Here is a 15,439-nt window from a genome sequence, read left to right as displayed (position 1 = left end):
GGGAGAATATGGATAGTGTGATAGTTTTCAAAGACAGGGCTATAAAGCATGATTTGTTTGAGGGGTAGATGATATTCACTGTTAACAGGAGACAGATGTTACCTGAGAAAATGACTACAGAAGTGTTGTTGATTTTACATCTTCTTATTCTTCTGTTCCAGACTGATGAATGGGCCAAGCGTTCATAATATAACTGCTCCTTCCAAAGGCAAAATTATCTTCACATCAACTGATAGTGTGATTAGTCCTAAAGGTGGGGTGGGCTCCCATGACCCATATAATTGGTGGATTTGGGTTGGGGAGGTCATCACCTACAAGACATGAATATCCTATTAGATGACAACTCAGGTATCTCCTCGCCTGGAACTGAGTTTGAAACATGACCTTCGGATTCCGAGGTGAGAATGCTTCCAGTAAGCACATAGCTCATTCCAATTATATAGAAGTGTGCAACAAGGAACAAGATAACCTCCAGCACATGACGGAAGCAATTTTTTTTCAGTATTGTATTAGGATAGCTAACAGCATCTGTCACTTGCGGCTTGCATAACAACATAAAAAAATAGCAAACCAGTAAGGTAGCCTGTCCCTGTGCACTGTGCTGATTTCAAAAATGCCTTCCGTTACACTGATTTTTCACATTTTATTTGATTCTTGTTATTTTTTTGTTTAAAAATAGTCCTTGATACAATAATTGCATTATATACAGTGAATGTCATGGAAATATATTGAAAATCCTTGCAAAGCAATGAAGCATGGGATAAATGTGAACACTTTTACAGTAAATTGGTGACTACAGAGTTGATTTTTTTTCTGACAAAGACTGATGCTGTGTTTTTTCATGAAGAACGAGCTCTCTGCACCACAGTGTACATTTGAGGATGAGCCCACCTCATGAGTTCACTTTAATTTTTCTACTAATGGCACTTTAATTAATATAAGGCAAGGCTTCTGTTCCCCCTTCATGTGGATGTCTCACCTCATAGAGCTTCAGGCAATCAAAGGCCAGCATTTTAACACAGCAGCAGCAGTAGTTTAGGAAAGGTGGCTGTTGTATTTTTTGGTGTGTTAATCTGCTTCACATGCACCACACAGAGTTAAGTCCTTAATGAGATGGATGTCTTGAAGTTTATTAACAGCACTTACAATTTGCACGGCCAAGTTACCACAGATTGACACACTTATTATTTGAACTTACTGATGTTAATCTACATTACATTCGTAATCCTAACTGACTGAAGATGCTGTCCTAATTCTAACACATGGAGATTTACTGAAGCCAAGGTGGGTACCTTTATACTGGAACATTTCATGTTATTGTGTAAGTGTCTTGAACTTATAGGCCTACACAGCCTGGAAATGGAGTCATTTTATAATATATTCATTTGATAGGCACATGTTTTCTGATATACATGATGAGCATGTATGTAGATAAGATTGAATCTTGTAGTGGTCTGAGCAACATGACAATGGTGAAATGTACGACAAAATTGCATGAGAAGGCGAAGCATATCTCGACATTGGGAGCATCTGACTCCATCTTTCAATGGTTTTCACGTGCAGCATGGCAAATTTCTAAATAAGCACTGGTGAGTTTCCAATTAAGGAGAGATTTTTTAAAAATTCATTCATGGGATAAGGATGTCGCTGGCCAAGCCAGTATTTATTGCCCATCCCAGAGGGCAATTAAGAGTCAACCACATTGCTGTGGGTCCAGAGTCACATGTAGGCTCAGGATTGGACCAGGCTGCTGTTTTTTTTATACTGCTGTCACATATAATCTTGGCACTGACTTTCAGACAAAACTGTAGACAAAGCTTTGGAAGATCCATTGAAATTGTTCTTTGGTTAGGTTTTTTGTCAAGTGCTGCTTTGAAGCATTGTTTTGTACTTTGCATTACTCTCGGCAAGTGGATTCCCATCCAATTTAGCCCAATGACCTCAGTGGAGCATACCTTGCTTATTTCATGAAGTATTGCCTTGATGGATGAGACAAGATCACATCTTAAAGAAGGTTTACAAGTTCCATTAAACTTTAAGATTATAACATCACTTCTAAAATCTAAATTGCTACTAACATTTTATAATTGCTGCAAATTTACATTTGGTCTTTAAAAGGATGTTATTGGTGTATTCTTTGAGTCTGGGAATTGATTAACTTAACACAGCAGGTTTACAGTGTAGAGTGATGCCAACAGCTTGGGTTTCATTCCCACACCAGCTGAGGTTACCACAAAGAACTATCCTTCTCGACTGCTCCTCTTACCTTAGGCATGGTGATGCTGAGATTAAATTACTACCAGTCATTTCTTTCAAATGAGAGGGCAGCCCTGTTGTCTAATAGGACTATGACTAATTTACATTATATTCATTAAGTTTGTCTAAAAGTGCTTTTTTTGAATGACCACTACCATAAGCCATTCAGTAAAGTTTACACTGGTGAATTCACATTTCATACCCTTGTGTTGGCATTTCTCTATGAATTAGCCAACTGTTTCACTTGGCTGCTTGGTGGTATGGAATGAGCTCAAACCTGGGCACCTGGGAATTGATTCAAACTTTAAGGTGATTTTCTTAAAAAAAAGGTTTATTGTGATCTTTCTGGTCATTGTTAGAAATACAGAGAATTTACTCCATGTTATCCTTTAGGACCCAAAGGATGAAGAAGTTCAATTGTCTACCAATCTTTTTAAGCTTGTCTGATCCGTAAGAATACTTCTTATTTTAAAAAAACTGAAGTTCTTACAGAAGTCAATGAATTGACACTCAGTGTTAGCTGTTTAATTCCCATTTTTCTTTTTGTAGTTTTATGTTCTCTAAGATGGTTATGCATGAGTCTGTATTGCAGTGCAGCAATTTATCTGTATTTTTATGTGTATCTCTATTTTATTACCTGTTATCATTCTTTTCCAAGTTGCAAGCTTAAACCCAATTGTGGCTTTTGCACTAAAGTACAAACAGGTTGGGCATCATGTGCTCATTTAAAAATTTTTACTCCTTTTTGGGAAAAAAAGCCGGCAAAACTATCTGACATGCAGACACAGGTAAGGCATTTATAGTAAAAAAGAGATTTTCCTTTGTTTGGTTTCTTGTGCTTTCTACAGAGGCTGCTTTCCTTGAGCAAGAATCTTCTTCAGTACTTTTTATTTATAAAGCTTCAGAGAGAGAGGTGGAGTACCCACTTTGCTTCTATGGAGGTTTGTAGACTTTAGTTTTGGCTGTTGCACTTCAGGTTTAGTTGCTGTTGTAACTTGGGCTCTGAAATTAAACTGGATGGATGACTGTTACGATAATGAATAGTTACAACTGCCATGTTATTGTCACCTTTGCAGCTTTTAGCATTCACTTATTGCAGAGGAGAAAGTAAGGACTGCAGATGCTAGAGATCAAAGTCGAGTGTGTTTTGCTGGGAAAGCACAGCAAGTCAGGCAGCATCCGAGAAGCAGGAGAATCAACATTTCGGGCATACGCCGATTCCTGATGAAGGGCTTATGCCTGAACTATTGATTCTCCTTCTTCTCGGATGCTGCCTGACCTGCTGTGCTTTCCCAGCAAAATATTCACTTACTGTCACCAATTAGCTTCCACAACTAATGTTTACTGGCACCATGATACAGTAATGGTTACCTATATATTGGTCTGCATAATATATATTACACATAGTTGAATTCTTAGTTTTACAGAATGTCTTATAGTTTGCTCACAATGCTAACTATTTATATGGCCTCAATATCATAAACTTAATATCTGTGTTCTGTGCTTACTAACATTTATTGTACATTATCAATACTGACTGAATGAAGCACTAAGCTGACTCCATTACGATGAGAGAGTGATTGAATGCAAGATAGGTATCTTTCTACCAGAATGTCACATATTTTAATGACATGTGACTGTCTTAAAGGCCTTTCCCTTGGCTCAGGATTAGTTCCAGGGACTGGAAGATTGGAAATGTAATGCCTTTGGCTTCAAAAAGGGCAAAGGATAATGCAAGAAACTACAGACTTGGCAGCTTGACTTCAATATTGGGAAAACTAATGAAGGCTATAATATGGGAGAAGGTAAATTTACATTTAGAGAAATAATAAGTTAATGCTAGAGTGTCAAATGGCTATGTCAAGGGCAGTCCATGTCTGGCAAATTTGATTGATTTCTTTGATGAGGTAATACAAGCAGTGGATGAAGATAGAGCTGTAGGTGTTATATTTCTGTTACAGTAATTATTTGATACGTGATCACAGGGCAGCTTGTTTAGCAAATTAGAAATATGTATCTATGAGAATTGATGTATCCATAAGAGCATGGATTAAAAGTTAGCTAAAAAGTTAGGAAACAGAAGGTGTGTACTGATGGGCGTTTCTCAGATTGGGGATGAGTTGAAAGTGGTGTTTCTGAGTGATCAATGTTGGAACTTATTTTTCTATTTACATAAATGATTTGGAAATGGGTATTGAGGACAAACCCTCTGAATTTGCCAATGATACTAAGCTCGTGAGAATAGAGAATATAAGATTTTTGCAAAGATCTGTAGCTCAGGTTGTGGATGCGGTAGTTGGTTCGCTCATCGGGCTGCTGGGTTATTATGCAGATGTTTCGCTATAATGCTGAGTAACATCATCAATGTAACTTCACAATCACCAACTGATAACTAAACGACTCTCCCTCATCTTTGTACACACAGACCACGAGGGCCATCAATTTGACTATGACAATGTAGCCACTCTAGCACAAGCCAACCAGAGACCTGCAAGAGCATTCTTGGAAGCCTCATTTTCAACCAAAAAGGCCATCAACAAATACATAGAGATTGACCCAGCATACAAACTGCTGCAGAGAAATCCCAGAAGTGACACTCACTCCAATGAACCGGACCAGATAAAAAACAACTGGGACAGAACAAAGGCGAGCTAAGCAATTACCTCAGTTTAGTGAATTGTGAGGATGAAGGTAGCAACTTTAAAGTGACATTGACAAGTTGGCCAAATAGGCAGACACTTGGCAGATGAAATTCAAGGCAGAGAAATGTGAAGAAACATGGAGAAACAATACAGGCTCAATGGCACAATCTTGAAGAGAGCATAGAACCACAGGGACCTCGGGGTTCATGAGCATGGTTCTCTGATAGTGGCAAGACAAATTGAAATAGTTGTTAAGAAGGCTTATAGGTTCCTTGGGATTATAAATCAAGGCATAGAGTGTATAAACAAGGAAGTGATGCGACATCTCTATAAATGTGGTCAGACCACATTCGGAATATTGTGTTCAGATCTGGGCATCTTATTTAAGCTATAATGTTCATACCTGGAGAGGGTACTAAGGACATTTATTGAAATGATAGATGGAATTGAGATTTTACATATGAGGAAAATTTAGTGAAATTGGGCCTATTCTTCTTGAAGCAAGCACTTAAGAGGTGACCTTATTGAGGTGTTCAAACGTTTGAAACTTCAACAGGGTAAAGAAGGTATTCTATTTCTACTAGCTGATATGTCAGTACCTAGGGGGTGTCATGATTGTCAGCCACAGAGCTGTGAGCGAGGTGAGGAGAGTTGTTAGGATTTAGAATGTGCTGCCTGGCAGTGTTGGAGGTGGTTTCTATAGAAGGTTTCAAAAGACAGCTGGATATATATTTGAAAGTGATGAAGTTAGAGGACTACAAAGATAGGACTGGTGAATGGGACTAGCTGGGTGGATCTTTTGGAAGCCAGTACAGACACAATGGGTGAAATGGCCTCCTTTGTACGATAAAATTCTATGACTCTACGATTCATTCTCTGCCTGTGTCAAAAGTATAAAAGTTAACCATTTTCCAAACAAACTTCAAGTCTAAAGAATTGCATCCTGTGTTTTTCTCTCCACAGATGCTGCAAGATATTCTAAGTTTCTTCAGCATTTTCTGTGTTTTTGTTTTCCTTAAAGTCCTCTCAGGTCTGAAACCCACATCATAATAGAACACTATTGAGCTACAGCTAGAGCAAGGAAGTGTCATTCAGTGACTAACCCAGACATTCAGGTAAATTCTCTATTTTGCATGGACTACTGACAGACCCCAGAAAAGAGATATAACAGGGAAGTTTGGACAAGGAGGTTTGTGAACATGAGAAAGCAAAGCTCTGAGAGGACATTCATTAACTGACACAGAGGGGAAAGGGACAAGGCATGATTCCCACTTTCCATTGACCAGTGAGCTGGAGGAATAAACCAGATAAAATAAAACAAGGAACTGAAAATTGCTCAAAATGTGAAACAAAAACAAAGAGTTGCTGGAAAAGCTCAGCGGGGTTTCTCTTGAGAAAAAGCAGCATTAACATTTCGCGTCGCTGTTCAGAACTGTTGGTAGTTTGAAGAAAGTAGTATATGTGCTGAAGATAGAGGGTGAGGTGGGGAGAGATGGTGAGTGGCTGCTGGGAGTAAGCAAACTGTTAGAGACACTGCCGAGAGACAGGAAGACAGTTATGCAGACAAAGGGATGGATCATGATAAGGCAGCGAGAAAGAAAAGTCGATAATGGGGTCCATGAGTAGGTGAAAAAAGGTTGGCTGTGTTAAAAGCAGCCCAAGTCATGACAGGGCCTGGGGTGTGGGAGTGGGGAAAGAACATTTCAACACACCTCCATGTTCCTTGACCAATATTCCTGTCTCAGGCTTGCTGCAGTGCTCCAGCAAAGTTCTGTGCCAAAATTGAACGACAATGTCTCATTTTCTCCTTCGGGATCCTGCCGCCTTCATGGCTCAACATTATGTTCAATAAGTTTAGACCACAACCACCTTACTCTGTGTTCCTTTATCCACCTCAACACCCCTGGCCCCTGTCACTACAAAGGCTAGACTTTTGTTTGCCTAGTTGTCCTTCTCTCTCTCTTGGCTCAGTCTCTAGATTTATGCTTAGTCCTGCCCCTCTATCTCCATATCCCTCGCTTCAGTATATGTGCCACTTTTCCCAGCTACTGATAGCTGTCTATCAGTCTATCACCTGATGAAGGAGCGTCGCTCCGAAAGCTGGTGCGCTTCCAATTAAACCTGTTGGACTATAACCTAGTGTTGTGTGACTTTTAACTTTGTACACCCCAGTCCAACAGCAGCATCTCCAAATCATATTTGCAGATACATTGTCTTTGCTACAATGTTCTAATCTGTGTCTTTTTGGATGCCTTAGACACTCATCCCATGACCTGCATCATTCATCCCATGGAATTGGAATGCTTAATTCATTGATTGAAAATTGTTACTTTCCAGAGGCATACATTTATCTTATCTCACAGATGGTCTAAGTCCCCTCCTGTTTGGTCAGTGTACATCAATATATATAATTTTTTACAGCAATTTCAACTAAAAGGTTAGAAGTTCAATAATGTCAAGAGTTTCTTTCGATTTCAAAATCATGAGAAGAGAAAGGAATCTATTATTTGCTGTACTTGATATGTTAATACTCAACAACACAATATTCTGATGCTAAACCAATAGAAGACAATTTCTATTAAACTTGCCTTGTCAAAAAACAGGATTTTATTTTCTGTGCCATTAAAAACTGTTACATTTCTTTATAAATCATTGTCAGGAAGGATAATCGATTCAGTACAGATCTGCATATATTATTTGTGCTTAGATAGATTGTCCTGTTAACAAGGGTAACTATTTCCAATTAGATAGAAAAACACAGACTTGTGCAATAGTATCCACAGAAAATGCAAAACCGTTTCAGAAAATCCTTAAAGCTTTGGAATTGAAATGGAAATTGACATATTTAGCCACTTTAGTCCAACAGATCTTCATATCAACATTTGAAATCAATGTCATTGATCCTCAAAACACTGATAACATCCTGGTGCCCAATGTAACAAAAATTGTTTGCTAGCCTTCACAATTTGTATTGCTCAAATATTAATGGTTCCCATTACAACAAAGTCTCATTTTCTCCTTAGGAATCCTTTACCTGGGAATTCATTACCTGGATGTGACCATCAAATCCAATTGTTTACTCAATCTGACCGTTAAAGTATTTGGAATTTATAAATTTTGATTTGACCTAATTAATATAGCCTAAGACTTTCATTTGCTGTGTGAGACTCAACTATATTTGTAGAAGGAACATTCCTGCAGTTTGGATGTGGTTTATATCTGATCCATTATGGCCATTGAGCATTTGAAGTAAGTACAAGTGATTGGATAGGAATGACAGGGAGAAAGATAGTTCCTGTTGAAGAGTTACCATTAGCACAGAATTGGTGCACTGAATAGTTGAGTTTGATGTTGTAATTTTTAAAAATGATTTTGTATTAGCTGCTCAATTCTGAATAAGGAATATGTTTAACACTAACCAGTTGCAAGAGGTTCAAGTAATGTGCCTGGAAACATGATCTATTCCAGCAAATGTGTAACTCCCAAGTAGCATGATGTTTTTATTCCTGAAACTTACCTCCACTCATGCAAAGTTATTGGAGAACTGTAGTTTCATAATTTTAGGGACAGGTCTGCATGGCAGAACTATGGAAAAATTGTTGGAAGTGAATGTGCAAGCAAAAATGTAATGAAGGAATATGTGTCCAAATTCTCCTGGTTTGTTGGAAAATGAATGTGGTCATTACCCCAGGGAGTCTGGTGAAAACAACATGTATGCATTCTAATGCTAGTACAGTAAAAACTATGAATTAGATCAGGTAACAATCTGCTGAATACACACCATGAAATACTGATGTAATCCATCACGTGATGTTAAGCTTCACAAAGAGTTTTGTTTCTTAAACTGAAACCAAAATACAACTAGTTATAAACTACCATGCCCACGAGGTAAATCCAGAATATAACACATGGAAAGATGAAAGAATATGAATTCTGATAGAAACCACTGCCTTATGCTGTAATTACTAATGATGATATTTCATTTTCTCCTCTTTAATATCTTCTTTTTTCTCTCATTTCTCACAGCTGCTGACTTTAATACCATCATTCCTTTCCAAAATTAGCTGACTCCTTTTCAGTTCCCCATAATGATACAGAGCAAGGAAATCTTAATCATTACATAAACCAGATATTTAAGTTAACATCTCAGTGAGAGTAATTCTCCTTGTCAGACATTTTGCGTTTTTAAAAAAAAGCTGCAACACACATGACTAGGCCTCACTGTTGATATTATGTGCCTTCCCAAGATTAATGGAAGTTTCTAAAGCATTATAACTGCCTGATAGTCCTACCTAACATCTAACCCACTTCGTTTTCATTCTGTTGCAGAAATCTGCGTCCAAACAAGTATCAGATATATTGGTGCAAAAATCTATACAGCAGTACAGCTGTATAATTCTACCAAGAGGGAAAACATCCCAACAAATAAGTAGAATAATTTGAAACAGATGTCCAAACAGCAGGCTTGAAAAGCATTTGTGACAGGGAAATAATAGTAAATGAAACACTTTCAAACTAATCACACATTTTTTGTACTCAGGCATATTATCAGAGGGTAAAACCTATTATCACATCCTCTGATTAACTGCCTTTTTTCTGCTTGCGATACCACAATGTGAAATATATAGAAGTCATTTACAATTAACCTTGTAGCTCAAGCACAAAAGTTGAAATCTTTGTAGAGCAAAGATGAACTTTAGAATTATAGAGAGTCAAGGGGAAGAATGTGGTTGCAGTTGAAAATGAAATTTCATGGCAACTTAACCATCTAATCATGGGCACGATAATCTAAAATACTGCTACACTGCAAATTGTGATGGGTTCCACCAATTTATTTTGGAACCTGCTGTGAAAGGTGCAAGCATGGACATGCCGTGAGTGCTTGAGATATCATGGAGCAGACTATGACATCAAACAACCATTTCCACTGCTTAGATGTGAGTTTTGAAAATTAAAGCAGAAGAACATCTACACTAATCACTCATGGTAAATGGATATTCACCAGGAATCTCACTCTGTTGCTGTTTAGAATGAAATCGTAGAGTTTATTTGACATGTATGTGAAGTGCCATTACAAAGTTCATACAAGTACTCTGTGTTGTATAAATGCATTAGGTACAGAAAGAGTTAATACTGAGGAGTGTCGACATGTGGACAGAACAGTTTAGGCTCTCAAAAGACTTAGATTTAATATTCAGGTCCTCTTCATAGTCTCTCCAATATGACCTGCAACAAAAATAAAGAACTGTGAATGCTGGAAATCTAAAACAAAAACAGAAATTGCTGGGGAACCTTAGGAGGCCGGAGAGTATCTGTGAAGACAAAGCAGAATCAATGTTTTGGGTCCAGTGACCCCCTTCTTCACAAGTGTTGCCACCTGGAAAATGGTGGTATTTGTACTGAAGCCCAGCAATGGGAGTGAATGGATGGAGCCCAGAGAGAGAACGGCACTTTGGCAGACAAAGGAATGGATAATGGTGAGCCAGGGAGAAAGAAATAGGGACCATCACTGGGTAAAAATGGATTGGTTGTTATGAAAGCAGCCCATGTGATGACAGGGGGTGTATAAAGGACAAGGAAGAAAGTGCTCAGATTATAAAATTATTGAGTCCTGAAGGCTACAGAGTTCTCAAGCAGAAAGTGAGTGATTTTCTTTCAGTTTGCATCCCAGGAGCACTGCAGCTAGCTCAGCACCGAGATGATGGTCAGGGAATATGGTGATTTGCTGAGTGGCAAACAACTGGAAGCTCAGGGTCATTTTTACAGACAGAATATAAGGGTTCCACAAAGCAGTCACCCAGTCCACTTTTCATCTCCCCAAAGTAGAGGACGTGACATTATGTGTCATAAATAAAGTAGACAACATTGAGTGATGTGATGGCTAACCACTGCTTCACCTGGAAACTGTGTCTGGGGTCTTGAATAGCAAGGAGGGAGAAGGTACGCGATTGCGTGGAAAGGTGCCGTGGGGTTGTGGAAAATGTTGGATGGGGAGGAAGAGTGGACCACAGTATCCCGGAGGGGACAGTCCCTGTGGAAGGCTAAAAAGGGAGGGGAGAGGAGGGGAATATGTGTCTGGTGGTGGCAGCCTGTGGGAGAAGGCAGAAATGACAGCTTATGATTCTTTTGATGTGGATCTGATGGGATGGAAAGTGAGGAGCAGTGGTACCATATTGGTGTTGTGGGAGGGAGGAGAAGGGACAAGAGCCTAAAAACAGGATACGGGTCAGATATGCCTGAGTGCCCTATCAAACCCCAATGGTGGGGAATAGTCAGTAGAGGATGTAATATAACCTGTAACTAGCTGCAGCTGTGCAGCTTTTTCTTCAACAGCCCCTTTTAATTAGACCAATAAATGTTTTCCTCTACCTGAGATCTGTTTCAATGGAGTGTAGGAAGTTGAGGGGTGACCTTACAGAGTTTTATAAAATCAGGAAGGGCACAGAGAAGATGAATAGCAAGGGTCTTTTCCCTAGAGTGAAGGTGTTCGAGTTAGGAGGCTTTTTGTTAAGGACCCCTTAACTAGGGTGAAGGTGTTCAAAACTAGAAGCCCTTCCTGCTGAAGGGTTTTTGCCTGAAACATCGAATTTCCTGCTCCTCGGATGCTGCCTGAACTGCTGTACCTTTCCAGCACCACACTCTCAACTCTAACCTCCAGCATCTGCAGTCCCCCCTTTTCGCTAGCATATTTTTAAGGGAAAGGAGCAAGTTTAAATAGGACACGAGGGGCAAACGTTTTTGCACAGAGAAGGGTTTGTGTGTGGGATCAGAAAGTGGTGAATGCAGATACAGTTAGAATATTTAAAAAGGTATTTAGACAAGTACATGAAGGGAAAGATTTGGAGGGATATGGAACAAATGCAGGGCAGTGGGACTAGTTTAGTATGAGAACATGGTTGGTGTGGAGTACTTGGACCAAAAGGTCTGTTCATATGCTGTATGACTCTCCCTCATTAGATTAGATTCCCTACAGTGTGGAAACAGGCCCTTTGGCCCAACAAGTCCACACCGATCCTCCGAAGAGTAACCCACCTAGACCCATTTCCCTCTGACTAATGCATCGAACACTATGGGCAATTTAGCATGGCCAATTCACCTGACCTGAACATCTTTGGACTGTGGGAGGAAATTGGAATCACGGAGGGAACCCACGCAGGTGCAGGGAGAATGTGCAAACTCCACACAGACAGTCACCCGAGGCTGGAATCGAGCCTGGGACCCTGGTGCTGTGAGGCGGCAGTGCTAACCACTGAGCCACTGTGCCACCCAATGACTTCATGACCTGGCCTCCCTAGCCTTCTGTGGCAGTGAATTCCATAGATTCACCCCTCTCTGGCTGAAGAAGCTTCTCCTTATCTCAATTCTAAAAAATCTTCCCTTTACTCTAAGGCTGTGCCCTCAGGTCCTCATTTCTTCTACCAATGGAAACATCTCCCCAATGTCTATTTTGTCCAGGCCATTCAGTATTCTGTTTGTTTCAATTAGATCCCCCCTCATCCTTCTAAACTCAATTAAGTACAGACTCAGAGTCTTCAAATGGTCCTCATTTGTTAAGTTTTTCATTGCTGGGTTCATTCTCGTGAACCTCCTCTGCATATGCTCTAGGGCCTCAATCCCTCAATTACATAAAAGGGATACATCCAGTTCTCTGTAACACAATTGCTTCCTTTTTATTGAATTGCACAGCATTGTAATACAGACTCTCAGTGTTACGTGTTTACAGTTGATGGCAGCCTACACCTGTAAAGAGCCAGCTACTTCTCCAGTCCTACTGGCCAGACTTGCAGCACAAACCTCACCATCAGGAAATGAAATGAACCGGCGTGACCTTGCACAAAGGGCATCTGTAGGCATCCCGATGTTTTTGCGAGTGCCTGACTGAGTTGGAAAGGGCTGGTTGCATCAAAGTTCAACGCAGCTGCCACCTTCACGGGTGCCAAGGGAGATCAACCAGCCATTTGTGTTGTTCTTAGATCCTGTTACTGTTTCCAGGGATATAAGGAGCATGCATCAACAACGTGCCTCACTCATTCCATGAAGTAGAGGTAGAACCAAAAAGATCTGGGCCTCCTGTGGACCCCACACATCCTGAGGGGCCCTTTGGTTGCAAGTTCTCCCTGAGCTGACAGTCCTCATCCCCTGCAATTGTCTGAACTTGCTGTCAGCCCTGGTCCTCCTGCATCTACCTTCACCTTCTTAGGAAGGCAGCCACTGAGACCAACATCATACTTCTGGCTGGGCCCAAGACTCCCACTGGAAATGACCTGTGTTGGGAACAGAAGGAATGGAGGAGGTTCTTAGGTCTCAGAAGAGTTATCGGTGTCATACCCCACAGCTGAGGGCTGCACACACTTCTCCATACAGTGGGATGCATGGCACACCTATAACATGGGTCAGGTCTCCATCATTCAACCAGCTTCATCATGTGCCCCAACTTGGTGACGGTGCTGTGTTGGTTGAGGGACCACTCATTATATGAAGAAGGGGTTCCTGCTGTTCTGAACCACTTCCTATCCCAGACATCCATCAAAGATTCAACTTTACTTTGCATTCAGAGCAGAGATGACAAGTATTGAAATAATGGTGTACACCTCCCACAGCTTCCTTGGAAGTTGGAAAAGTAATGGGTTGCCTTTGAATGGTATTTGAACCCTCAACATTGATTCTGCATTGTGAGTGGACAATGAACGATTGCAAATCACGTGTAGCTAGAGTTTGCAAATCCTTGCATCAGGTATTTGCTCATTCAAAGCCCTATCATCTAGCAGATGGAGTGTGCAATGGTGCCATTTTGGGGTGAGAGGAAGGTTCATTGCCAGAGAGTCATGGTATTGGGGTGATGCAAAGGCATCCACCAAAGTGACACTGACTGAGCACTTCCTGGCAATTGCCCAGAAATTTTCTAGTTGCATATTGCTTGCAAAGAATGCCACATGATGACCTAGAAGAGAGCACACAGTGGACACTGTTGCCACCAGACCCCACCTAGTCACCAAGCAACCCCCACCCTCAGCCTCCAATCCTTTTTTAAATTACACCATGCCAACAAATCATTGAAACCAATTCCCCCCCAACCTGCTATGTTGAGCCATGAAACCTTGGATTTTGGTGGTCTGACTAACTCCTGAGTATTCCTGTACCTTAATGATGCCCAACTTGGTCTTCACATTCATCTATAAAGGTTACAATAGTGGTCGCTGCCAATAAACCCTCACCCTCCAACGTCATTCTGCCTACCTTGCATTCAATTGGAAATTCATCCCTATCACCATCCCAACCTTATCTGTGCCTCTACAAATGCCTTAGCTTCATCCCAGAACCATGACTCCCCCACAGCTTTTAGCAGTGAACCCCTGACCTCTTCAACATGCCGCCATTGCACATTCCATAATGACCAATGGATACAGCCCCAGGACTATACTCTTCCTAAGATGTCTGACCAATTTTGCCATGCAGCCACTAGGCATGACTAACCCAACCCCTGATCGCTGTGTTCACAGCTCCCTGACTGAGAATGCACAACCTCCCTGACTGCTGCCCACTGTCCTGATTGTACTCGGACAGACCCTCTGACCATTAACGGCCCAAGTAGATGATTGACCGAGTCCAGGTCCCTGGGCTATGTGCAGCCTATGCTGATGATTGAAGGTACTGAGAATCCCCGACAGCCAGTGGCCCAATCCAGCTCCAACGTAGCCATTTGGTTGAATAAGCTGGCAGTGTGTTTGCTGCGCAGATAGCAGCTGCATGTTGTAGGTGTTAGATTGTCATCTTGGTGGGACTTTTGTGAAGACCAATTCCACCCCCCCCCCCCCCCCACTGCCCTGGTGGTGCACAGATTCCTCCTGACAAGCAAGCAAAGCAGCCTGTCCGTGTCTCTGTCCAAATGAAGATATCAATCGAACAGCACTGAAAGCCTTTAGACTCTTGCTGAAGATTCAGTGTAGTAACACTCATGGTATGGTTAGGCAAGGAAGCTGTGAGCATCCAGGCAGGTGCTAAGTGAGTGACGTTCTAAGAGAGCAAGCAAAGAGCCCTGACATTCAGGCTGATCTAATCCATGAGCTTTCAATTCAAGTTGGTGGATCATGAAATACACGTTCATGCTTTCTAAGTGGCCTGCAAGTAAATTGGAAATGGTTACGAGGGGTAGCTGCTAGTGGACCTGGATGACAGATGAGTGCAGTTGGCAGCCATGGAGTGTCCCCTGGGATGCTGTTTTATGATGAACAACATGGAAACTGCTCACAGCCTACAGTGAGCAGAAGTTACAGAGTCTCTGCATGGCTTCCAAATCAAGAATTCTTGATGTACAGTCTGTTCAGCGCATTGCGAAAATAAGAAATTGAATATTGATGAAGTTGAAATGTTAATAAAACATTTAACAAGCTGCAATTCTCTTTATTTGACAACTCGCTGCTGCCAAGGGAGAAACCTGCCTCCCCTCTGAGAAAATGCATAAGAAATGCAGTAAATTGCTCCTGACGTTGAGATAGACCTCACCAGACTTCTCACCCAATTCTGCTACATTTCTTACCATA

This window comes from Hemiscyllium ocellatum, chromosome 11 (genome assembly GCF_020745735.1).
Source record: "Hemiscyllium ocellatum isolate sHemOce1 chromosome 11, sHemOce1.pat.X.cur, whole genome shotgun sequence".
In the NCBI taxonomy this organism is placed as follows: Eukaryota; Metazoa; Chordata; class Chondrichthyes; order Orectolobiformes; family Hemiscylliidae; genus Hemiscyllium; species Hemiscyllium ocellatum.
Note: the sequence above shows the minus strand (reverse complement) of the source record.